This window comes from Cryptomeria japonica, chromosome 5, assembly GCF_030272615.1.
Source record: "Cryptomeria japonica chromosome 5, Sugi_1.0, whole genome shotgun sequence".
Lineage (NCBI taxonomy): Eukaryota > Viridiplantae > Streptophyta > Pinopsida > Cupressales > Cupressaceae > Cryptomeria > Cryptomeria japonica.
The window spans coordinates 450634414-450662072 of NC_081409.1; positions in this window are offsets into that span (position 1 = coordinate 450634414).

Below are 27659 nucleotides of genomic sequence, written 5' to 3' on the forward strand. Positions count from 1 at the left end.
TTTCATTTATTAATCAATTCACAAAGAAGAATAATTAGCCAATTAAATAAAGATTTAATTGTAATAAGAAGACTTAGGATTAATAAATAATTTAGTAATCCTAGAGGAAGAAATGACAAATTAGGTTAAATGACTAAATCATAAAACCCTAGAAGATGAATTAGAAATGCGAAAATGACAATTAGGTCTTGACAAAGGATAGTTGATATCGATTCGATCACAATTCTGAATTGATAAATGACTAGTGCGATAAATGATTTGATTGATAAATGCGCCAATTGATGAGGAACAATAACAAATTGATCCAAATTGACATAATTGAGATAGATAACGATCGATGACAAATTGGTCGTAAAATGACAAAATCGACAAGAGGACAAGGATCGACAACAAAATGGATTGCAAGATGACAAGATTGAAGATGACCACGATCGATGACAAATCGATCACATGATTGACAGGATTGAAAAGAGGACAAGGATCGACAACAAAATGGATTGCAAGATGACAAGATTGAAGATGACCACGATCAATGACAAATCGATCGCCAAAATGACAAGATTGATAACGACCACGATCAATGACAAATTGATCGCAAGATTGAACATGACAACGATTGATGACAAATCGATCATTTAAAATGAAAGGATTGATAAACTAATCGCCAGATGACAAGATCGAAAAGAGGACAAAAACCCTAATTAGGATTGACGATGTCCAAAATGATGACAAATGAATACGCATATTGATGTGACAAAGTAAAATCGATCAAAATCATGACTGGATAATGTTGTCGACAAGACCAAATTCGAAGACGAGATGATTGAAGAATGTAGAAGAATGACTCAATGTTCGCAAATGATAAAAATCAAGTGCGTGACATAGGAGAAATGTTAATGCGACGCAAAAACCTAAAATGAGGCAATGCGCAAATGTTAAAGTATGACCTCGCAAGCGTTGACCATTTTTGGGTGTCTACACATATTATAACAGTGTACCGGTATGCAAGAAATAATGCAATAAACATAATTAAAAGCATCCACATGAAAAGCACACCATGACACAAGGATTTAATGAGGAAACCCAGTGTGGGAAAAACCTCGGTGGGATTTGTGACCCACAATATTCACTTATTGGCCAATAAGAGAATATTACTTACAAGAGGGGCTTGCACATGCAGGAAGGCCAATTGCCTAGAGCTCACTGCTCAATGGAAAGTCTCACTGACTTACAATGTGGATTATACAAATCCAATATCTTATACTACTTTACAATAGCATCTATAATGCCAGATCTAGTACTGGTTTCTGCTATGTTCCTTACATAAAACCTTTAACCTATATTTCACATAATAAGTCTGCCTTATATCTTTTCTCTTCTTCGCTTACAAAATGTCTACAATGATCTCTCTTATATATAAGAGTCATTTTACAACTTGCCAAGTCGACTTACAAAGTTTTTACAATAATAAACAAAATATAATATATCAAAAATCTCGTCGGCCTTTGTGCCGGTATCGGTGGTCTGAGTGCTGGTGTAGAGTGTGATCTGTTGATGCCGGTGAACTATCTTGCTGGTGAAATGCCTTGCTGGTGCCATAGGATTGTAAGGTTGCCATCAATGACAAAACCTTCAATCACCTACAATGTCTCATTGAAGTGTGCATATGCCAACAATCAGTTTATCAGTAACTTCACCTACAAATGTTGTTTGTTGTTTCATTTCAACATTTCCATCACTCCCACCTCTGTGTTTCCAACTTGAACTTGTAATGTGGAAATATGGTAATACCCCCACTAGTACATTTGGGGCTCATTTCTGACGGCAGTTTGTCAAAATTTTGACTACAATTCGTCAGACTGTCGATGAGCAATGCTGTCAAAAACTTATAGTCGGACATTCCAACGATGCTCAAGACCATTGGAATTTTGATGTCATCAAAGAATCTTCTGATGAAAACCATGATTGTGCTTATCCATTTGTAAAACTTGATAAGTCATCGGAATCCCAACAGCTTCTAGGTAATGTTCCGACGGTGAACATGATTGCCCATTTGGCAAGAATACCGTCAAATATACAACATCCTCGTCAGATGTTTTATGGGGGTCTGTCAGACTTTTGACGACATCCAACAACAACTAGGGCATCCGCACCGACGAGGATGTTGTATGTGCGACGGTTCGGGTGTCAAAATAAATTAGGTGGGCATTGGAATTTTGATGGCCCCCTCATTGCTTAGCCGTCGATAAAACTCGATAAGTCATCAGAATTACAATGGCTTCGAGGTAATGTTATGATGATGAACATGACCACCCATCTGCCAAGAATGTAATCGGATATACAACATCCTCATCGGATATTTTGTGGGCGTTAGAATTCCGATGGCCCCCTCATTGCTTATCCGATGCTTGGTGGATGAAAAGGTTTGCACTTATTGACCAATACGATAATACTAAAGATTCATTATTCTATATCAACCAACCAAATGACAATAAAAACAATTTACAATCTAAGCATGCGATGGTTCGGGCATCAGATTCTTGGTGGATGGAAAGATTTGAATTGATTGACCAATATGATAATACTAAAGATTCATTATTTTGTATCAACCAACCAAACGACAATAAAAACAATTTGACAATCTAATCTTTCCACTCGAAGACCAGCCTCAAAAAACCATGTATGATTGAAGAATTGTGTCCCACGTTAAGTTCTTCAATCCCATCAATAGCCACCCATAGGTGGCATACCATAAGCTAGCATGGGAGGCATTCCCATTTCACTCATACCTAGCTAAAAGAAACCTCCCATGCCCACTCCCATGCCAGGCATTGGAGGTGCTGGCAAAGCAAGGGGAAGATGCTGAGCATACATATTCTGTAAACAAAATAGGCACATATTTATTTCTGCAGAAGATTTAAAATGTTTATTTTCGAGAAACTTAAAGTATTCACAGAATGATTAGAGTATATCAAGAACCTGAAGTAGGTATGGAAACACAAAGTTTATCATATTATTCATCCAGACAAGTTCCAAAGCCACATCTGGTCTGATCAAGTCATAACATATGAACAAGCATGAAGCAAAGTATTCTTTCTTTCCCTACAGTTCCAAATGCAAAAGTAAGCCCCATTTCAATGCCCCAATCCAAAATGAAAATTCAAAATATACTTTAGCCTGTGAGAGAGAACAACCAACTATATGTTTTACCAATTGTATACCTGTTCCACAAAATACACCAGCAATTCCTCTGCAAGTTCACAATCAGCCGATTGAGAACTAGTTTCCATTGCATCCTTGTAAAGATTATCCTTTTTAGATAGTGCAACATGTTAGCACATAATTTTTCTATAATTTCTTTAAAAATGCCATTTTTCTATAATTTCCTTAATTATGCTCTTAAAATGCTATTTTTCAAATTAACTATGCTCTTAAAAATGCTATTTTTCTATAATTTCTTTAATTATGCTCTTAAAAATGCTATTTTTCTATAATTTCCTTAATTATGCTCTTAAAAATGCTATTTTTCTATAATTTCCTTTATTATGCTCTTAAAAATCCTATTGGAGGTGCTAGCAAAGCAAGGGGAAGAAGCTGAGCATACATATTCTGTAAACAAAATAGGCACATATTTATTTGAATTTTTAAAAACCGTCAGTAGAGTAGAACAAGTGCTCCTTGAGGCTCAATTAAGGAAAATGCATACATGTTGAGTAACAAGATCTTTCTCTTCTTTCTCCTTGGATTTCTCTTCTTGGACAACCTCTAACTTGTCCTTAACAAGATCATCAACTTTTGTGATGTATTCTTGAATGAACTTTGAAAAATATTTTTTTTGAATATTAGCTATTTAATTCTATAGAAGATTTAAAATATTTATTAAAGAGAAACTTAAAATATTCACAAAATCATCAGAGTATATCAAGAACATGAAGTAGGTATGGAAACACAGTTAATCATATTATTCATCCAGGCAAGTTCCAAAGCCACATCTGGTCAGATCAAGTCATAGCATATGAATAAGCATGAAGCAAAGCATTCTTTCTTGCCCTGCAGTTCCAAATTGCAAAAGTAAGCCCCATTTCAGTGCCCCAAACCAAAATGAAAATTCAAAATATACTTTAGCTTGTGAGAGAGAACGACCAACTATATGTTTTACCAATTGTACACCTGTTCCACAAAATACACTAGCAATTCCTCTGCAAGTTCATGATCACCCAATTGAGAACTAGTTTTCATTGCATCCTTGTAAAGATTATCATTTTTAGATAGTGCAGTATGTTAGCACATAATTTTTCTATAATTTCCTTTAAAATGCTATTTTTCTATAATTTCCTTAAATATTCTCTTAAAAATGCTATTTTTCTATAATTTCCTTAATTATGCTCTTAAAATGCTATTGGAGGTGCTGGCAAAGCAAGGGGAAGAAGCCAAGCATACATATTCTGTAAACAAAATAGGCACATATTTATTTGAATTTTTAAAAACCGTCAGTAGAGTAGAACAAGTGCTCCTTAAGGCTCAATTAAGCAAAATGCATACCAGCAATTCTTTTGCAAGTTCACAATCACTCGATTGAGAACTAGTTTCCATTGCATCCTTGTAAAGATTATCCTTTTTAGACAATGCAATATGTTAGCACATAATTTTTGTATAATTTCCTTAAAAATGCTATTTTTCTAACTTTTCCTTAACAAGCTCATCAACTTTTGTCATGTATTCTCGAATGAACTTTAAATTTTTTTTTTTTTGAATATTAGCTATTTAATTCTGTAGAAGATTTAAAATGTTTATTAAAGAGAAACTTAAAGTATTCACAGAATCATCAGAGTATATCAAGAACCTGAAGTAGGTATGGAAACACAAAGTCAATGCTATGCCCAAACCATGTAATGACGAAGGTACTATGCGGTATATTCTCTCATTAACACAAAAATCAGTGTTTATTGGAGGAAGTTCCTTGGGTACCCATTGTTTCTCTAGATATTTGTACCTCAAGGGCACCTCGATTTCGCCTTTGGTCTCATCACCATAAGAACATGACCCCTTGAGAAAGGAAAAATTCCATGTGTTTATTGAATTTTCTTCTAATCTTTTAACCTCTAGTTGATCTCCCTATTTTAGACCTACTACATGTCTCACTTTTGTCGACTATTCCTACATTTCCCTCACTCGAGGAAGACACATATGATAAATACCTATTTGGTGGTACCTGCACTGTTACTATTTACTAAGTTGTCATTAGTTTTATGTCCAAAGTCATTCTATATACTCTAGTTGGTTATTACTATCGAAATATTAAGTCGGTAAGCATAGAGCAGTTGGTTATAGAAGAAAGGAGTCACAAAGTTTAGTATACACCGAGTTGTCTACCGAGTAACGTTCTATGACTACCGAGTAGCAAAGATGGTATACCGAGTTCATACACACCGAGTAAAACATGTTACCAGATTCATTGAACCTAGACACATATGGGAAACATGTTACAGAGATCGAGGAACAACAAACCGTTAACACATTGGAAATTGCACCTTAAGATTTTGTATGATTTTGAGAACATCTATCCAATGAAATAATTTTGTATGGTTATTCAGTTAATGAATCATGTTTGTAAGATCGAAGCATGAACAAGATCACCGTTACAAGAGATCTATTTATACAACATGAATTAAGGGTCAAACATGTGTGTGAAGCAAGACATATGTGAAAAGAAAAATCATGAGAAAGCACTGAGTGTTATGACTGTTACGATTGACAGAGATACAAAGAGGTCACTAAGAAGGATTTAAGAGAATAGTCAAGGAACAGAGTAAACAGAAAGGTTTACTGAGTAAATTTATGGGTTATCGAGGTATGCTATAAGCAAGGTAATTTCATTTTGAGCACATAGAATCTGCTATAACATTTCAGATGTGAAGTTGCAGATATTTTGTAAGATTTTGATTGTAATATTTTGAGTTGTAAGAAAAACCTTTAATAGGGTAAAAGACTCTAACAAAGTCTATAAATTGTAAAGCCTTTAACCAGGTGCAACATCTTAGAATAAGTGTTGTAAAATCCTTTAGCAAGGTAGATCTAAAGATATTGATACTCCTAACAGGGTAAGCTATCAGAAATAGCTAAACATGTAGCTCTAACCGAGCAACCTTTATTACTGTAGTAGTGAAGTTGTGGGTGTCATCCCCACCGCAGTTTTTCTCTCTAACCAAGAGTTTCTGCGTAACCATAATATATGTGTTATGGAGTGAATCATGTATGATTGTTATTTATTTGTTTTATAATTATATTATGTTACAACAGTTTTTGGTTTATGCTTAACAGTAAAGTTATTGTTGAAGAGAAGATTTGAAGTACTGATTCACCCCTCCCCTCTCAGTACATTAGCTTTCCATATTGGGCCTAACAATTGGTATCAGAGCTTTAATCTTGGAAAAGGGTTTAACTGCCTAAAGAGAAAGATCTTATCAATTGAAGGCTACAAACAATCTCGGAGAATTGTGAATCTTCAAAATGAATTAGATCATGCTAATCAAGTGATTGGAGACATGCAGAAACAAATGCAAAGATCACTGAAAGTTAGAAGAAGATTGTCTGATGATTTGCAAGATTCTCAAGAGCTGGTGGAACAAATTGAGACATCATCTGAGAACAATATATCTGAAGAAAATGAAGAAATGATAGGAGCATTGAAAGAAAAGAACAAAGCTCTGACTGATCAGCTAAAAGCAATTGAAAGAGAACATGAACATTTCAGCACACAGATGACTAAAAATCTTGATGCATGGAGGACAACCAAGGATAACATAAGAGATCTAGAAAGAGAAAAATAATAGTTTGAAGCATTAGTATCTGAAAAGAATGATGAAATCACAAGGATGACTGGAATTCAATGTAATCTGTCTGATCAATTGGGCCATACACATCATGAAGCAAATCTAAAGGAAAATGAGAATCAAGAATTGAAACTTGAACTATCAAGATTGACTGATGAAATTGAAGCAGAAAAGAAGTCAAAAGAAACACTAAAGAAAAGTTATGAAGCATCAAGGATGTTGGATGAGCAACTAACTACAAGAAGACCCAACAAAGATGCAGGACTCAGTTACAAAGGAAAAGACTCTACCAAGAAGGGAATCCACACTACTGAGAGAGGAGAATCATCAAAACAAGCTGGAAATAAGAAAAACATCAAAGGAAATAAGCCTATTTGCAACTACTATGGAAAACAAGGACATACTACCAACATGTGCCAAATTAGAAAAGGTAAGCAATCGAATGTCACTAGGTCTAATGGTTATTGTAACAATTGCAATAAGTATGGTCATACATCTAATCAATGTAGGACTAAGTCTATTAGCAATTATCATAAGGCAAAATTCAAAGGGTTTTGTAAAACTGCAATAGATATGGACACAGTACCGAGAAGTGTTGGTTTAAGCAGAAGAACTATATGTGGTCTGCACACCGAGCAAATACTAGAGGCTATCAAACTTACACAAAACCTAACAGACAATATGCTACAGTACCATGGGATTATAATACAAGGATATGGTGTGAATGCTGTGGAAGATATGGACATATAAGTGCCAACTGCTTTATAAGGTTTGGAATGAACAACCAAAGATCATGGAGAAATCTTGGTATGGCATGTTTTCATTGTCACAAGGTTGGACACTTGGATAGAGATTGCAGAGATAAACCTAGAGAAGATATTGAAGAAATAAAAAGAAAATTCCAGATGATTTGGAAAAGAAGGAAATTGTGTCAAATGAAGAAAGCACCTTACCTACCGAGTTAGGTGCATCTATTCCAAATTAATCGGTAAAGGTATGAAGGGACTGTATTCTCTCAAGGTTAAATCTTAAACAGTTCCTATTTTATCATGTACTTAATTCAAAATTTGCATAGCTAAGATGCATTAGCAAGTTTGAAATTTTATCAAGTCTTTTGGAAGCCTGTCAAGTCGGTAAATGCAGGAAGCCTGTCAAGTCGATAAATGCAGGAAGTCTGGCTACTCGGTAAAAGATAGGTTTAGTGGAACCAAGTGCATTTAATGTTTTCTGACCTAACTGCATGGAGCCCAATAAGTTAAAATGTGTACTTAAAGCTTTTGCGCGGTCATTTTACACTTACCAAGTTTTCAGAAAGAAGAGCGAAGCGATTCAAAGGCAATCAAATCTCTTCCGAAGTGAAATTCAAGGTATTTATATCAATCACAACACATTGTCAAGCAAGTTAACCAATCATATCAGCTGTGAATATTTGTTTTATATTTACTAAGTGGAAAGCTTCTACTGGTTAAAAGTTTTCAAACCCTAAGGCTCTTTCGTTAGTGATTATTTAAAGTTTGAAATGGCACCTAAGATTCAAAAACTCGTTATTGTTGAGAACATTGAGAAGCCCTCACTGAAATACTCACTACCTCCCAAAGTAGCATCTGAACCGGATGATAAAACTGCATTTTCACTCATTCCAGATAGGGTTTTATTAGTTGAGGATGTTAGATTCTTCACTAAGTGTCGTGTTGAGGAACTAGGTCACACAGAGATCAAGGAAACATATGATGAATTGTGTACCGATGGAAAAATGGATAGCAAGTTTGAACATATTAAAATCAAGGGATTGACCAAAGCCCTAACCTACCTGCGAGTCTTCAAGCCCCAATGGGTTAAATTTGTTTTGAGTAGAGTTCATGATGACTTTATGTGGTTAGAGGAGAAACCATTCAAGATCACCAAGGAAATCATCCACTTGATCACCGATTACCCTATATTTGACCATCCCCGAGCTCAGAAAATAATTTCACAGAAAGAATTGATCACTTTAACCGGAGTTGAATCTGATTGCAGAGGTCTGAAACTGAACAATGTCACAGATGCAAAGCTGAATTTTGCAATTAGAGTCATAGGTTATTGTTTCTTTCAATCGGCAAGGGAAAATAGTGTACCCTGTGCTACTGTTGACTTAGCCTACAAAATTGTGAAGAAAGGTATGAAGATTGATCTATGCGAAGTTTTGTTGAAAAATCTGTTTGAAAATCTCAACACCATAAGGAAGCCAAAGAAGAACAACTCAGCAAACACACTAAAGTTTGGATCAGTTTTGGTATGCATGTTTTTCTATTTTGAGAAATTATTTCCATCAGTCGGTAATGTAGTTTGGGAGCTACACTGACCAATCACCCATCAAATCAATGACTTCATCAAACAGCTAGATGATAACTTCAATGAGATTATGGATGATTATTTTAGCAATTTTTAAGAAAAGATGCATAACAGGTACATGATACCACCCCAGTTAGTGGAAAAATATAAGGACAATATATGTTTTGAAGTGGATACTGACTACTGCTATGTCAATGTGGTAGAACCAAGAACTCAATCTTTTCCGCCTATGGGTTATGAGATTGATTTTGACATTACACAGCAGCAGATAGATGCTTTTCTTGCACTACCAAGGCATGCTACTGAGATCAGATACGGTACATATGAAGAAGTTAAAGAAAAAGTCAAAATGAGCATTGTAGTACCAAAGGCTACTAGGAAAGCAACAAAAATGATTAAAGCATTAACGGAGAAATTTGGAGAAGGTTCTTCCTCCACTCCTATCAAGAGTGTTCAAGTCATCACCGAGGAGGAATTTGAAGCCCAAGAAGTAGCTATTACATTGAGCACCGAGTTGCCAAAAGGGAAAATTTTGAAAAGGAAGAAACATGATACATCACAGGTATCACTGACTCCTCTAGTGAAATGCCCAAACATTAGATCATCTACAGTGTCACGGAGTAAGAAACAGAAAAATGTTGCAGTTCCAAAGGTAACAAAAACTTATAAGAAGTATACTCGGAGACTCATTTTGAATAAAGAGTCAAGTGACACCGAATCTGAAGATAAAAACAATTTTCAGATTGACAAAAGCAAAAAGGAAGATGTACATAGTGTTGATAATTTTTGTGCCAATTTAAAACAATATGGTGGATTTGGAGCATTTAGGTACGTCAAATATGACTCTCAGACAAAAGAAGAAAAGAAGCAAATAGAAGAGTCAGTTGTATGCACACTTCTTAAATTTTGATTGGTCCCATTGGAAGTAACCAATTCTCTTCCAAAATCATTGTACTTACACATTGATAACAGGTGGAAATATGCTATGGACTCGGAAAAGAAGATGAGAGAAATAAGTCTGGTGCATCTCTTTCTAGACATGTCGGTAGATGAGATAAGTGAACATCTAAAAAACTACCACACAAACTTCCTGGTCAAGCAAAGAGCCTTGAAACTGATGAATGGCCTTTACCTTGAAGTAGAGAAAGAGACAAAAGAAAAATGGCAAGAAATTTTTTGAATCCAGAGTGCTGATGAGCAAGGTGAAGTTGAAATAGTAGATATCACCAAGCAGGATCTCGCTGAAACTATCCAACCTAATGAGGATGTCATGGATACTGAGGAATAGGAATAGGAAATGATAGAAGGGAATGCTTATGCCAAACTGGTATCAAGGTTGTCAGTTTTGGAAGAAGTCAAGTCCTATCCTCTGGTAAGTCAACATGTTTCAACTGAGACACCTAAGGATATTGAACAAGGAAAAGAGGGTCACCAGTCTACAAAAGGAGAAGCTACCTCTCAAGCCACCGGGGAACAAACTTCTCAAGCCCCTTCAAGTATTGACAATGTTACAACTGAGACCCCGAGCAAGGATTCACCAAAGGCTACATTTGAGGCTAAAGAAATTGACAAAAGTGTTGCCTCTACTGAGCAACCTATCGAGGGTGCACAAGCCTCACAAGCCATTGTATTAGTTCAACCGGTGAAAGCCTCCTCTAAAGAAAAGAAAATGAAAAAGCATAGTTTCAAGTTAGATTTGTCAAAACCAATTGTGTTGCCGAATGTAGACATATCCAAATTAAAAGGGCAAGCACTTATTGAATTCGGTGAACTATGCAAAGCCAAAGCCGAACAAGAAAAACAAATGGCTATTCAAAAGAAAAACAGAGTACTTTAGAAGGTCAAACCACTCTTAACAAAAATGCTACCTGAAGCTACAGTGACAAAAGATGCAGCCATCCATATTCAACTAGATGAATTCCTCACTAAAATAGAAGCATCTGGAGTAGACACATTTGAATACCTGAGCAAATTGAAGGACAAAGAGCTCACTACAAAAATGATTGAAGAGGTGCAGAAAGCCATTGCTATCGGTAAAGTAAAACTTGTCAAATTTATTGCTGAGTTGTCCCCTCAACTCAAGCACATTCTTTATTTATTTCAGAAACTCTGTACATTCTCTTTATTCATTAAAGATATCAAGAATAAAATAGAAGTGATTGAGAAAGAGATCATTGATCTCTCCAATAAATTGACCACTGAGCCAAATTCTATTCAAAATTTCTATACCAAGTTACAAATGCTCATGGCTCAACAATTGGAACTTAGGAATGAAGAGCACAAAATAAGGATGGACATTATGATTCTTCAAACCTTATTCATTCCACACTTGTCCTCCATTCAAGAACAGATCAACAAGGTTACCTCCTTATCCACTCAGCCAGAGGGAAGCACTTTAGATGGTCTGATTTCACTATTAGCTGATATTACAACACAAAATTATGAATAGTGTCAAGGATGTCTTCTTTGCCGCTCTCACTAATGCAAGAACAAAGTATAAATCCATTTTTGACCAGTTACCTCCACCGAATGGTAACTAGTTTTGATGTTTGTCAAAAAGGGGGAGTATAGTGTATACAAGAGGAGTATACCAAGCAGATCAACATATTCGAGTATACAGATAATTTTGACAAGGGGAACAGTGAACCAAGAAGTGAATACAAAATATTGATCACAGCGCATGCATAATTAGAGTTATGTATAGTATATTGATAAGGGGAGTATATCTGAGTATACTATTTTATTGACAATTGACTGTACTGTCAGTATAGTCAAATTTTGTAAGTATATAGATTTTTTTTAAAGTTATGACTTTGAAAGAAGTTTTGTCAAACATTTAAAAACTAATCTCAAAAGGGGAGATTGTTACTATTTACTAAGTTTTCATTAGTTTTATGTCCAAAGTCATTCTATATACTCTAGTCGGTTATTACTACCGAAATATTAAGTCGGTAAGCACAGAGCAGTCGGTTATAGAAGAAAGGAGTCACAAAGTTTAGTATACACCGAGCTGTCTACCGAGTAACGTTCTATGACTACCAAGTAGAAAAGATGGTATACCCAGTTCATACACACCGAGTAAAACGTGTTACCAGATTCATTGAACCTAGACACATATGGGAAACGTGTTATAAAGATCGAGGAACAAGAAACCATTAACACATTGGAAATTGCACCTTAAGATTTTGTATGATTTTGAGAACATCTATCCAATGAAATAATTTTGTATGGTTATTCATTTAATGAATCATGTTTGTAAGGTCGAAGCATGAACAAGATCACAGTTACAAGAGATCTATTTATACAACATGAATTAAGGGTCAAACATGTGTGTCAAGCAAGACATATGTGAAAAGCAAAATCATGGGAAAGCACTGAGTGTTATGACTGTTACAATTGATAGAGATACACAGAGGTCACCGAGAAGGATTTAAGAGAATAGTCAAGGAATAGAGTAAACAGAAAGGTTTACTGAGTAAATTTATGGGTTACCGAGGTATGCTATAAGCAAGGTAATTTCATTTTGAGCACATAGAATCTGATATAACATTTCAGATGTGAAGTTGCAGATATTTTGTAAGATTTTGATTGTAATATTTTGAGTTGTAAGAAAAACCTTTAATAGGGTAAAAGACTCTAACAAAGTCTATAAATTGTAAAGCCTTTAACCAGGTGTAGCATCTTAGAATAAGTGTTGTAAAATCCTTTAGCAAGGTAGATCTAAAGATCTTGATACTCCTAACAGGGTAAGCTATTAGAAATAGCTAAACATGTAGCTCTAACCGAGCAACCTTTATTATTGCAGTAGTGAAGTTGTGGGTGCCATCCCCACCGTAGTTTTTGTCTCTAACCAAGAGGTTCTGCATAACCAAAATATATGTGTTATGGAGTGAATCATGTATGATTGTTATTTATTTGTTTTAGCATTATATTATGTTAAGTAGTTTTTGGTTTATGCTTAACAGTAAAGTTATTGTTGAAGAAAAGATTTGAAGTACTGATTCACCCCTCCCCTCTCAGTACATTAGCTTTCAATATTGGGCCTAACATGCACTCCATCAAATGAGAGAGTTAGTTGGTAATGAGAGAGATATTTTGCAAATGAGGGTAATGTTGATGAAGAAGTCAGCCCTGAAGTTGATGTTGAGATTAAAAATTGAATAAGTCTAACTGGGGCCTCAAGTGTTGATAATTGTATTAGATTTGCTGCTAATGTCGAGGTTTGAAGAACTGAGGAAGTTTTTTTTCCTAGTAATTTTTTAAAAATAAACTATTTCTATAGGGTGTATTGACTTATACCTATCGATCCATGAGACTGTGCAGGATTCTCATCAAAGGGGTTCAGTTTCTTGCATATGTAATTCAATTATCTTATGTTAGCTAAAAATTACATGATACGTATACTAAAAAATTACATAGTACACAACATGAACAATATGAAATCATCATAATCATTGTATATTTTTTTATTCCTTACCTTTACTTTATGTAGACTATGCAGGATCCTCAACTAAAGGGTTGATGATGTCTATAGTCAATTACCCGTTTACACCAAGGGTGGCAGCATCACACAAAATATATACATGAAATCAGCACCAACAATTGAGCATCATAAGCATTACATTTGTAATTTGATAAACAATAAATACATATGTATCATGAGCATCATAAGAATCACATATGTATCATCATATATCTAATTGAACATCATAGGCATCACATATGTATCATCATAAACATGTAATCTATCACATATGTATCATAAATCACCATCCATCACATAGCTAATAGACAATCCACATTCCATAAATAAACATAGTTCAAAAAGTGTCAAATGTATCATCATAAACATGTAATCCATCACATATGTATTTTTAAATCACCATCCATCACATAGCTAATAAACCGTCCAAATTCCATAAATAAACACAAAGTTCAAAAAATGTCATACATTTCATTCATGTCATTGATCTTCTTCTTCATCCAACTCATCATCGCCATCATCATCATCACCACCACCACCACCACCACCACCACCACCACCACCATCATCATCATCATCGTCATCATCGTCATTGTCATCATCATCACCATCACCATCACCACCACCACCACTACCACTACCACCACCACCACCATCATCATCATCATCATCATCATCATCATCATCATCTTCTAATTCTTTGGTATCTTCTTCTTCCATCTCATTATACTTTATCGACCTTCCTCTTGGATCATGTCTAACAAGAAATGACTAACCCGGTTTATGTGGAACCTTTGAGTAAAATACCTGCTCACAATGGCTTGGAAGAGCATAGGACTCATCCCCAACTGGCTCAAACAACCTTGTATTAACCATTGTAAATCCATTATCATGTTCAATAACAGTTCTTTTAGGATCATTTTTATTCAGTTGTAGCCTACACCATTTGACGATGAACATAACTAATTTGAAGGAATTAAAGTCACACTCAAGTATATCATCCAAAATGCCATAGTATCAATTTTGAGACTCTTGAGGATGTATGTCATTTCTAGATGAAATATTGGTCACCACAAAGACTACAGTTATCCCATAATCACAAGTTTTCTTCGTGTCATCCAACATTTTGATACAAAATTTATGACCATTGCAGCACATATCCTTGTGGTGTTTGACCTACAATATGTCTAACATGTTAAGATTATTGCATCGTGAGTTGATAAACATATGAGTGATTAATAAAATTATATGTACCTGTTTATCTCTTAAACCATATGCTAATTCAATTTCCCTTTGCATAACATTGGAATCTCTATTACAATGAGCTTATTTAACCAATGAAGCCACACCTTCGCATGTTAATGTGCGACCAGAATGTTGACATCATTCAATCCACACCCTCATCCAATCAAGACTGTTTGCAATATGCAAATGTAGTGCATCCCACTCCTGACCAACTATACAAATAATTAATAGACGACTTACAACCAATTTATTTAGAAGATTAAAAATTAATTAGCTACAATAACATCTTATAATTACCTCTCACTTTCCTCAATCTACCTTTCCCCATCAAGTAATCCCCTTCGAATTTGTTAATGGGGTTAGGATCCCAAATGCAATCTACATGGATCTCTGCTGCAAACTTAGGAAGATATTAAGCAATGTACACCATAGTCTGGTATACCATATATCCCTCCACCATAGAACCCTCAGGATGTGCTCTTTGTCAAACCAAAGCCTTCAAAAATTTCAAGTGCCTCTCAACCATCCACATTGACCTAGTGTGTATAGGTCCACACAATTCAATCTCCTCAACTTGGTGTATGAGGTAGTGTTCTTGTGTATTGAAAAAATTTCGAGGTAGACACTTTTGCATTTCACACATTAAATGAGAAATTTTTCTCTTCCAATATTTTATATCTTCTTTATGGATTTATTTAGATGACAACCACCTAGAAGAGATTCAAGACACAAAAATATATAAACGATACTTTACAAAATAATATACAATATATTACATAACAAGTAAAACAAATCACAACAACAAATTGAATAAAGATCACTACTTACCTCATGTATATTCTAAGATCATATATGACTTGCTTGACATTAATGTCAAAGTTGTTTGGGAGAGATAGAGATAGAATGTATTGCAACAATTATCAAATGATCTTTTCATTGTTTACTAACATAATACAATGAAAAGTACATGCGTAGTATACAAATATTTAGTAAATACACAAGAACATGAATTACCTTAATGAGGTATGCCAATCATGTGTTTTCATCCCTGGCCCAAATTCACTTTTCTTTGATATGAGATTGTTTATGTTCACAGCAAATCCTGTGGGAAATCAATTTTTTTCGTATGACTTCTTTTATGGCATTGCTTTGCTGGTCCATTAATAACCAAGGAAGGACACTTATATTGATTTGGTCTCCATTGCTATTTGATTGAATGACTTTTTCATTGCATGATTGGGTTCCTGAATGTCACTACAAATTTTGACAATTTTATGTTTGTCACACCTTCCCTCCAATATTTTCCATAATGTCCTTGTTATATTCTTTCCAATATGCATAGTATCAAACAAATGCACAATTTGTAACTGCTCGTAGTAGGGAAACCTACTAAATTGTCTCGGATAACTTTTTAGTCCCTTTGGAAGGTGGTCATTAATGCCTTGACGACCTTCACAATCATCAATTACATCATCAGTAAATAAAACATGATAGAAAAATATAAATTCCAAACATAAACCATTAGATGGAATGACATTACCTTGACAATTAATTCTATTATATTCCAACTTCCATAGGTAAGGTGTCATTCTTCGTGGCTTTGATGTAGTCTCTTCTTTCCCACTGAAAAGATGTTTTCAAGTATTTTGATAGTTATGATTTCTGTGGAGGAAGTGCCTATACTCATCAAACACCTACTTTCCTAAACTTTTTGAATGATGAGATTTAATCTTTGGACCACAAACTGGACATGCAAATTTTCCCTTTGTTTGAATACCTACAAGATAATGTATAATTGGATTAAATAAGTTAATTTTTATAATTATAATTATAATGTGCAACTTGAACACTGTAACATACCACAAAAATGTGTTAGCCCGGAGGCATCATGTATTGTCCATACAAGCATTGCATGGAATTGAAATTGTCTTTGTCCTATTGATCTAGAGACGTCATACATAGTGACACCATTCCATAACTCCAACAACTAGTCAATAAGAGGCTCAATATATACATTCATATCTTTAACTTGGTACTTACCTAGTTGAATGAACAAAAATATTGCATAATTATTATGACCATTTTACTGCAATATTTATAATTAAATGTAGATGACTATTAAATGATAAAATACCTAGAACAATCATCACCAACATTATGTGCTCCCTCTTTATTGACATCCATGGAGGAATATTATTGTTGATAACAAAAACTATCCACATTGAGTAAACAGATCTCATCTCTCCAAATGGCTTGACATCGTCCACTGCCAATGAAAGCTTGAGATTACGAGGTTCTTCTTTAAAGTGTGGCCACTTTTCCTCTATGTCCATAAATGTTGAACCATTCATAGGAATTCGAATAATTTCATCTTGACTTCTATTGTGTACATGGTAATCCATAGATTGTGCCAAGCTAGTGCACTTGAATAATCATTGCATACGTGGAATAATGGGAATATAACGAAGAACCTTGCGAGGCACCTTTTTTGTTATTTGATCTATTTGATATATACTGATATGACATTTAGGGTATTCTATTACAAATTCATGTTGTTTATGATATATAATGTGATCATTGGGATAAGAATCTATTTCTTGATACTCCATTCCAATATCTTTCAGAATGGAAGATAATTCTCGGTATGAGTGAGGTAGAATATTTGATGGTGGTAACAAAAACTCACCTATCAATCTATTGAATATTAATTTGTTAATATAAAGAATATTAATGGTACATGATTCACCTTTTATTAACTATAATGACATATACGACATTCCTTAACATACGTGAGATTGTTATGTTGGATAAACCATTCATAACCTTCAAGTTCACCAACAACAATATAATGGAGAGAAGAGTTGTTTGGGAGCCTTCATAAAGGGGCTTGTATGCCTTCTCAAGTATAGGTAAATCATGAACAACATCAAAGTCATCTTGATCATCATGATCGGCTGTGCCAGTACTAAATGTGTCATGGATCAATGTATTTGTACCATCATCTTCGATGTGTTTTCTGGTGCATGATCACCATCTTCCATGGGATCATTATCTTTACCTTTGATATTCACACCTCTATGTTCCTCCACTTCAAAAAACATATTCTCCGGGTTGTGTTGGTCCATATCATGTGCCTTGGGGAGCTCGACCTATATAAAAATGATCAACATAAATAAACCATGATCATGATCTCATCATCAAGTGATTTCTTATGTATATAAATTGTTAAAACAATATAATGAACAACTTACCAATGGATGATAATCATGTCCCCCTTCAATGTGACCAGGCTACCTATAATGTTTCTTAGCTATTTTGATTAGAAGTCTTCTAGTCTTTAAGCCCTTACAAATTTTGCAAGGACAATAACATTTTCCATCACCTTTTCTTTTCAAGTTAGACCACAATCTAGCAATTGTCTCCTTATTTTTTTCTTCGCTAATATTTTTTGACATGGTCTTTCTTCACATGCAAAAAAATCAGGCTATTGAAACTTTAGTGCATAACCTTCACAAACTATGCAAAATGATATCACAAGTACAAAAGTCTTCTTAGAACTAGTTGTTTATGGTGAAAATGGATACAACAATATTGAAAGACCAAATGAATTCAACCACAAAACCCTAGCCTAACAACAACAAAGATCCGCCATAACATATGAAGATTACCTAAGACAATGCAAATAAAATGAAATCACAAATATTATACCATCACATGTCCAATAGGGTTTGGATCTCCATTCTTCCTATCTCCATTGATCTTGCTTTGATATATTTGCTCTCAGATTTTATGTGTGCACAAGAGCTCAACAAAGAATGGAAATGTGGTTGCAAGTAGGATCGCATATGGAAGTTCGAATGCTAGGATGCTTGATTAAAATGTATATGTCTAGGGGTTGAATGCATAGGGTTGATAATGAAGGAAGCATCTCCTTATATAGAAGACACTATAAGAAATGAAGGGATAAGATTGAGAGGTGTAAAAGATAAATGGTCGGCTATGATTAGAGGGTAGGTAGAGAAAATAAGAAAATAATGAGAGGGTAGGTAGTGTATGAATTAAGAGATGAATGGCATGTGTCATGGGTAGAAAAGGTTAATGAATTAATTAAATAAATAAATAAAGATTTATTTAATTAATAGAAGAAGTGAGATCAATTAAATAAATAAAAGTATTTATTTAATTTAGGAAAAAGGATAATTTAAATAAATAAATGTATTTCTTTAAATGAGAAATAGGGCTAGAAGAAGATAAATGAATTAATTAAATAAATAAAGATTTATTAAATTAATAGAAGAATTAGGCTAAAATAATTAAATAAATAAAGATATTTATTTAATTAGACATGACAATTTTAGGTGTCTACATTTTGTCCCTCTTTGAGACAATGCAGCTTGTCGTGTTGTTTCAAAGAAGATAATATGAATTGATACAAAGTTGCCCCAAGATGGGAATGATATGCCCCCTCGAGAGATTGGATGAAAGTGTCTAGAATGATCACAAACAATCTCTCGATAAGAATGAAAGGCTAGAATGGACTGACTGGATAGAGTGGCAAAGTCACGGGATAAAGAAGACTAACTCAGGAAACGAGGGCTAGGGCTAGGGCTAGGGCAGTCTATAAGATAGACCATGAGGGGAATACATCCACATTGTCATCCACACATCCAAGAGATCAGAGTGCAGAGAGAGAATAGAGTAGCACCAGTCAGCAATGATGGCATTGGTTCACAGATTCGATCATGTTCACCGATATCAGAGGCCAGCAGATGCAGGAGAGGCAGTAAGTACCACAAAACCTCCTTTGTATGTTGTCACAATAAATGGTGTCATTTAATGCATGTTAGGTAGCGCATTTAATGCATTTTAGAATATGTCAAAAAAGTCAAAAAATGTCGAGGTGCATCTGTGCTGGTGCTAGGCGCGTCTAGGTTAGCTAGGTGCATCTATGTTTGTGTTAGGCATGTCTACGATTGAAAAGGTGTCTATGTCAAATGCGAGTGCATCTGTGTTGTGCAGGCACATTTGTGCTATGTGGGCATGTATGTGCAGAGCAGGCGCGTTTGTGTAATATGTAAGCGCGTTTATGTCATGAAGGCGCATTTGTGTCAAAAATGTGCATTTATGTCTTCTAGGGCAAATCGGTAGTTCTGTGATTAACATACGATGTCGATTGGATAAGTTGTTGAGAGGATACACTCGAGCAGGTCCTCTAGGGAATACTATGATAGCAGATAGGGCTAGGATTGACAATTCTATGATAGAACATACATTGCCAATTAGGAAACTACTCAAGAGGATATACTCAAGCCAAGACCCTAGGATAGGATAGATCGAGGCACTTTGTGATGAACAGTGAGCACCAAGACATAGTACATTGTGATGAACAGGGAGTACTAATATGAGCAACACTTTGTGATGAACAGGGAGTGCAAATATGAGTAGCACTTTGTGATGAACAGGGAGTGCAAATATGAGCAACACTTTGTGATGAATAGGGAGTGCTAAAACACATAGTACTTTATGATGAACAGGGAGTACCACTAGGATAAAAAAGCAACACTTTGTGATGAATAGTGAGTGTCACTAGGATAAAAAAGCAACACTTTGTGATGAACAATGAGTGTCACTAGGATAGATCGCCATATAATAAATATAAGCACTAGGATAAAGAGCAACATTTTGTGATGAACAAGGAATGGCACTATGACTGACATGATTGATTTGCTTGACTGTAGGAGTACCTACCTATGCTTGAGTCATGGGAGAGATTCCCATCGACTCAGAGGTTACGACCAGAGTTAACATTTGAGGACAGAGCCGCGATTGAGGTTATGGGTTTGTGATTCATTCTGTATGTGCCTGAGTTTCGGGTGAACATGGGATTGCTGACTGCACTTGCTGAGAGATGGCACTCTGAGACATGCATGTTCCATTTGCCGATGGGTGAGATGACAGTCACCTTAGAGGATGTGTACAAGATTTTGAGGATACTGATCGATGGGGAGTTGATACCCTATGATTGAGATGGAGACATGGATGCATTGAGATGAGTGTTCCAGGATCCAGGACTGGAGATGAGGGCTGGACAGATGGCTTGGGATACCATGACATGAATAGGATTAGCACTACCAGTAGTACTGGTAGGAGTGGTTAGTGGGTTCCTTTGTCTGGATAGGGTGACATGAGGGCTAACTGTGGGGTGGGGGAGCACATTGGAGACATTGGTGACACAACATACCAGATATGCCTGGGGACCGTGCGTGCTGACACACTTATATAATGAGCTTCATCAGTTTATATACCATGGATCCATAGGATTGGAATGTGGAGTGACATTATTGTAGGTATGGGCTTATGAGCATCTACCGGTTACTTGACTGATACATTTCAGAGGCAGGGGCCATGGGTGCAGTTTTGTTCACTTATATGATATGATTACCTCGCAGCCATGGATTGGGAGACTAGAGCACTGATGCAAGGTCATTGATGAGATTGACACTGTAGTTTGGAGGCCATACCAAGAGTGTGAGGAGTGGGAGGATGACACAGTGGAGCTACCATACACCTTTAGGAGCAGGTATCTGATTGGGCGAATGCCCTATGTACTGGAGAGGCAGTTGGTTGACAGGGTTGGTAGGCAGTTCGGTAGGATTCAACGGATGCCATGGGGTTCTGGGATGTATGCTCAGATAGTTAGGGATCAGACACACTTCGGGCCATTGTTATCATATGATCAGGCAGTGATGCAGCTGGTAGAGATGATTCCCTTTCCCTAGGATATGTGGCCAGAGATAGAGGATGTAGGGATGGATGCAGAGTATACTGCATATTGGGTTGAGCATCCATTTCCTTGACTAATAGATCCAGGTGAGCAGATAGATGGAGATGGCGGGGGGGATGAGGATGATGATGGAGATGGTGGGGTTAGAGGCCGGTGGAGGAGGTGGGGTGTGATAGGGGAGAGGAGAGTGGCTTCACAGAGAGAGGGTGGAGAGGAGAGATAGGCTTGGGTGGTGAGAGGCAGAGGTGGATTGCCTTTACAGATGCCAGTAGCACAGGGTCCCAGATAGGTACAGGGATGAGGACAGGGGCAGGGGCAGCCACATGAGCAGCCATAGGTATAGGGGCATGAGCAGGTATAGGGGTAGGAGTAGCCATAGGTATAGGGGGGAGAGGAGGAGGATGAGCTATTGGAGTTGAGGGAGATCTGCCAGGGACACGCAGATGAGATCCAGGATCTCGAGCGGGAGACAACTAGACTCAGGAGACAGTTGTAAGATACTGAGCGGGAGAGGGATTAGCCTATCTAGCATTATACAGAGGCTGAGATGGCACTAAGGGCAGGGAGGTAGGCAAAAAAGGACACAGGAGATGGTTATTCTTATGTTCTGCGAGCTGGGGAGGAGATAGGCTACTGGAGAGACCTATACTATGGGGTTGTGCCACCAGAGCAGCGGGCCAAGAGCTTCCATAGACCATCGTGGATAGTGATGACCACTGGAAGGAGGGACGAGAGACAAGCATCTAGTGGTGGGGTCATGGGCCCTCCACCACCACCAGAAAGAGGGGACAAGAGAGATGATCCTAGGGCGGGTCCTTCCAGGGCTCAGACTCCGTCGAGGCCAGGCAGCTCTGAGGGAGGGAGTTCATCATAGCCTAGAGGGCTCCCTATGTATCAGTTTTTGTACCATTTTGTATGATGATATAGACACCTTTGGGTGATTGTAGCCATATGATTTTTGACATCATTGTATCATGACACTTATGATTATATATATATGAGATGATTTATTGCGGCAATTATATGCATGTGTACCTATGTGATGTATGTTTCGATGTGATGCTTATGTTATCGATGCAAATATGTATATGATGAAATGCAATATTTTTGTTTTTTAATGTTTTTAATATGTTATGCCAATGCAAATGTGAATGTATGAAATGCAAATGAATATCATAATGCAAATGACTATTTTCATGATGAAAATGTAAAATGTGATAACATGTGTTGTGTGTAGGATGTGATGTAATTGTGATATCTATATGTATGTATGAAATGCTTATATGTGGTAATGCAGGTGCAACTACATGAAATGCAAATATTTTTGGTGTGTTATTATACTTAGTCATGTGATAGTGGCTACGAGGACTCAAGAAGGACGATGGAAGTCAATCAAGAAAGGGCAATGGAAGATAGAAGATATGAAAGTGAAAGAGCTTCTTGTGCATTATCATCATTGAGCTTTATTATGGCAAGTAGGTTATGACAATCGAGGCATATGTTTGACCTAGAAAGTCATTGTACCTGTTTGCATGGAGATAAGACAGTTGCAAACAAAGAATGCCCCAGTTCATACTAGACTCTTAGTGTCCTCATATCCTTGGACAAGTCATAGCATTACTAAGAGACAATCCACAGACAACAAAGAAAAATAGGTGATGATACCCCATCCTTGCCTTTCTAGTCAAAGACATCCTGGAGATAGAATCTCTAGTCAGAGACATCCTGAAAAAGCTAAAAGACATGTCACCAAAAGATAAAATCAAAATAAAACCAAGAATCGACACCAACATCCACTGTAGTCCTCAAGTTTAGTGTCTCTTGTCACTTGTATAAGTCTATTTGACTGTGGTCACAATGTTTACTTTCACAAATAGATAGATAGCACTGAACCATAATGTTGTTTGAGTCTATTGAAAGATTTGATTTGTTGGAGCCCATTGTTGCTACTGTGTCTCATCTAAAACTGACTGAATCCATGAAACCGATACTTTATTGCAAAGAAGACGGAACTTTATTTTGGATTGGCGATGCAAGTGCCGCTTTATTGCGGATTGTGCGCGGATAGACTGAAGAAAATTGGAAGAAACTGTACTCCTCAGAATAGGCGATACTCTTAGTTCCACACCCATCACTAGATGTAGGATTTGCCTTAGCCACATATAAGAGATGATTTATTATGGATGGAAAGGGATGAAAATGAATGTTTATTATGAATGGCTAACTAATCTTAGGTAGATCAATAACAAGCCATGATGGGAATGGGTAAGTTTGTTATGAATGAATAGGTTGTGAGTGTGTGCAAAGTGAAGGATGAAATGGAATCCTGAAGGAGGGAGGAACAATGTCTCTACACATGGCGCCGGTGACCCGATTTTCACCATGGTACTTGCCCAGGGTGCCACCGAAGTGGTTTTCACTGTTGGACGAAAATGCTTTTTTGTTTTTCAATTTTTTTTTATTTTTTTGTTTCACAAGGCCCCTGTTTGCCAGGTTTTCACTAAGTAACGATTTTTTATGTTTATGATTTTTTTTGTGATTTTGATTTTATTTTATTTTTTATTTTATTTTATTTTAGGACATTCTTGAAGAGCTATGTGTAAAACCTGCAAAGGTGCATGCTGTTGATAGGATCCTCCAAAGGTTCACCCTCTGTTGTTGAGAGTTGATATGCACCCGATCCATAGGCTATTGTGATGATGTAAGGACCAAGCCAGTTCCGTTCAAACTTGCCCTTCTTCTCTCTGTCTTGCTGATTTTTAGGATTTTCTGTCATGCCCAAACTTTTGGGCACGAACGGAATAATTTTTTGTTTTTTAAATAACAACCTAATATCATTAAATTTGCTAATATGAAATGCACTAACAAGTTTTGTCTTAACTATGTTTTGAGTTAACTCTAACCACTAACTCAAGTAAGCAAAAATTATTTTAAATTAAATGCGGAATATTAACTCTCCAAAAAAAAAATTATATTTTTCACAACAATTAATACTGAAATCAATTCATAAAGCAAAAATCTCTAATTAAATTGACAAGAAATATTAACAATCTCATTTAATCTTTTAATCATTATGGGAATCAATTAAATTAACTCTAGCACTTAGATTTTTAAATCCCATGATTTATTTTAACAATAATTGTAATATGTCAAAAATTGGGCTAAAGGGCTAATTAAGTCCACAATAAAACTTTGCCCTATAAAGATTAATCTCGTCAAGCCTAAAATTAGGTGAACTTCTATAATTCCCCTATCGCCAAAGAACTTTACAAAAATCGTTACAATTTTCTAAAATATAAAGCTTCAAGACAATTAAAATTTAAAACATCATATTTAAATGTTTATAAAATATGAATGTATAAATAAAATAATTAAACTATAATTAGATTTATACATTCATATATTCGACTATACATACCTATATATAAAAATATGGGTAAGTGCAAGAAGTTGTGTCCACTTAATGTGGAAGTTTTGGACTTAGTTAAAAAGTCAAAATCGGGCGGAAAGAATAGAAGACGAATCAGGATCCCGTTGGCTCTCGGCATCCCAAGCCTAAAATCAAACGGGATCTCGTGGGCCCCGAGATCCCGAGCCTAGAGCTCCAAACGGGATCTTGTTTTGAATATATAATTTTTTTTTTAACGTAATGCGGTTCATTTTTATCATATGGGATCCCGATTCAAGGTGTGGAGCCCTCACAGGAATTGCCAGCAACTCGCCTTCTTGTCTTCCAGGTATGCCCAATACCCATTTTTATTCAGTAATTCATGTTTAGATTAATTTTTTAGTTGAAAGATTAGATTTTTAGTTTAAAAATTATTTTTTTTGTTAATAATTTTTAGTTTTAAATTTATTTTTTTTGTTAGAAAAAAATGTGTTTTAGTTCGATAATTTTATTTTAATTAGAAAAGTATGTTTTTATTTTAAAAAATAGTTAAATTTAGTTTGAATTTTTTTTATGAATTGATTAGATTAGGATTTTTTTTAAACGAAATGAAAACCCCCAAAAAAATCAAAACCAAAACATTTACTTTACACGATCAAAACAAAAACAAAAATGAAAACCAAAACCAAAAATTTACAACAAAAATGAAACTATTTAAAACATCTTTAAATTGTATACAACATACCCCCTATGACCACATAGGATCACATCACGTCCAACCCCTTACGACCACATATGACCCCATAGGATCAGCCATAGTGTCCAAAGGGGTCATGTATGTGGTCTTAAGGGGTCATGCATGCACATTCTAATGTACATCTATGACCCCGTAGGACCACATACATGACCCCTTAGGACACTATGCACGATCCCATGGGGTCGCACATGTACATTGTAGAACACATGCGTGTATCCCCTTAAGCCATCTCCTATTTTCAAATTCATTCCCCTTTTAAGCCACATTTGTCCTATAATTTAGTTTGAGCTATGCCTATATTATACCTTGAGTTAGAATGCATGTATGTGTGTGATGAGCCTTTACTAGGACCACATTCTGTTCTAATGGGTCATAATATGGTCCTAAGGGGTCACACATGTGTTGTAACACATGTGTGATCCCTTAGGACCACATATGACCCCTTTTACCATCATAGTAGTTGGGGTATATTGCATACACTAAGTATAGGATGTTAAAAGGGCTCATATGTGGTCCTAAGGGGTCACACATGCGTTAGAACACATGCGTGACCCCTTACAACACAATATGGTCCTAAAGGCCCATCACACACATGCCACTTTTTTAACATTTATGTACACATCATGTACCCCTTATGACCCAATTTGACCACATAAGATCTCCTATATAGTGTACATACGTCCATCCCCTTAAGTTGAGTGTCTTAAGTACATGAAATTAACTAATTAACTAATTATGACTATACCCCTCTTAAAACATACTATTACAATCATACCCATTTTAATGTATACTAGGACCTATTAACTATATTTAAAGTAAATCTTCTTATAAAATGATCCCCTTAACTATATGTATACTATGACCTATAAACTATATGTATACTAGGACATTTTAAAATGTATACTAGGACCTATTAACTATATGTATATACTAGGACCTTATAAAATGATCCCCTTAAGCCACATGTGTGTCCTATATTTAAAGTAAATCTTATTTCCTTTACTTGCCACATACATCCTATAATCTAGGCAAATGGTATTAAGTCACATACATCCTAATTAGGCCTATCATCTTAAGCCACATACATCCTAATTATCCCAATCCGTTTAAGTCACGTGTCTTAAATGATTAATTACAAAAGTTGTAGATGCTAAATTTGAAATTCCTATTCTAAACTTACATGAAATTAACTAATTACAACCATATGGGCCTCTTAAATAGCATGTAATAGGTGCTATTAACTATATATTCAATTTATTAAACTTAATTATGATCAAATGTAATATGATTTCGACCATGTCCCCTTAAAACACATGTAATTAGGAAATGTTGCACGTACATCCTATAATTTCTAGGCCTGTCCCCTTAAGCCAGATACATCCTAGAATTTATGCCTCTCCCCTTAAGCCACATACATCCTATAATTTATAGATGCTAAATTTGAAATTCCTATTCTAAGTACATTAAACCAACTATTTACAACCATACAGGCCTCTTAACATACTATTACGACAATTCCCCTTTTAACATACTAGGACCTATTAACTATATATATTATTAAATGCCATATATATTAAATAGAATGAAATAGGTCCTATTAACTATATATTCAAATTATTAAACTTAATTATGATCAAATGTAATTTAGTTTCGACCATGTCCCCTTAAGACACATGTAATTAGGAAATGCACGTACATCCTAGAATTTATGCTCGTCCCCTTAAGCCACATACATCCTATAATTTGTAGTTGCTAAATTTGAAATTCCTATTCTAAGTACATTAAATTAACTATATTTACAACCATACGGGCCTCTTAACATACTATTACGAATTCCT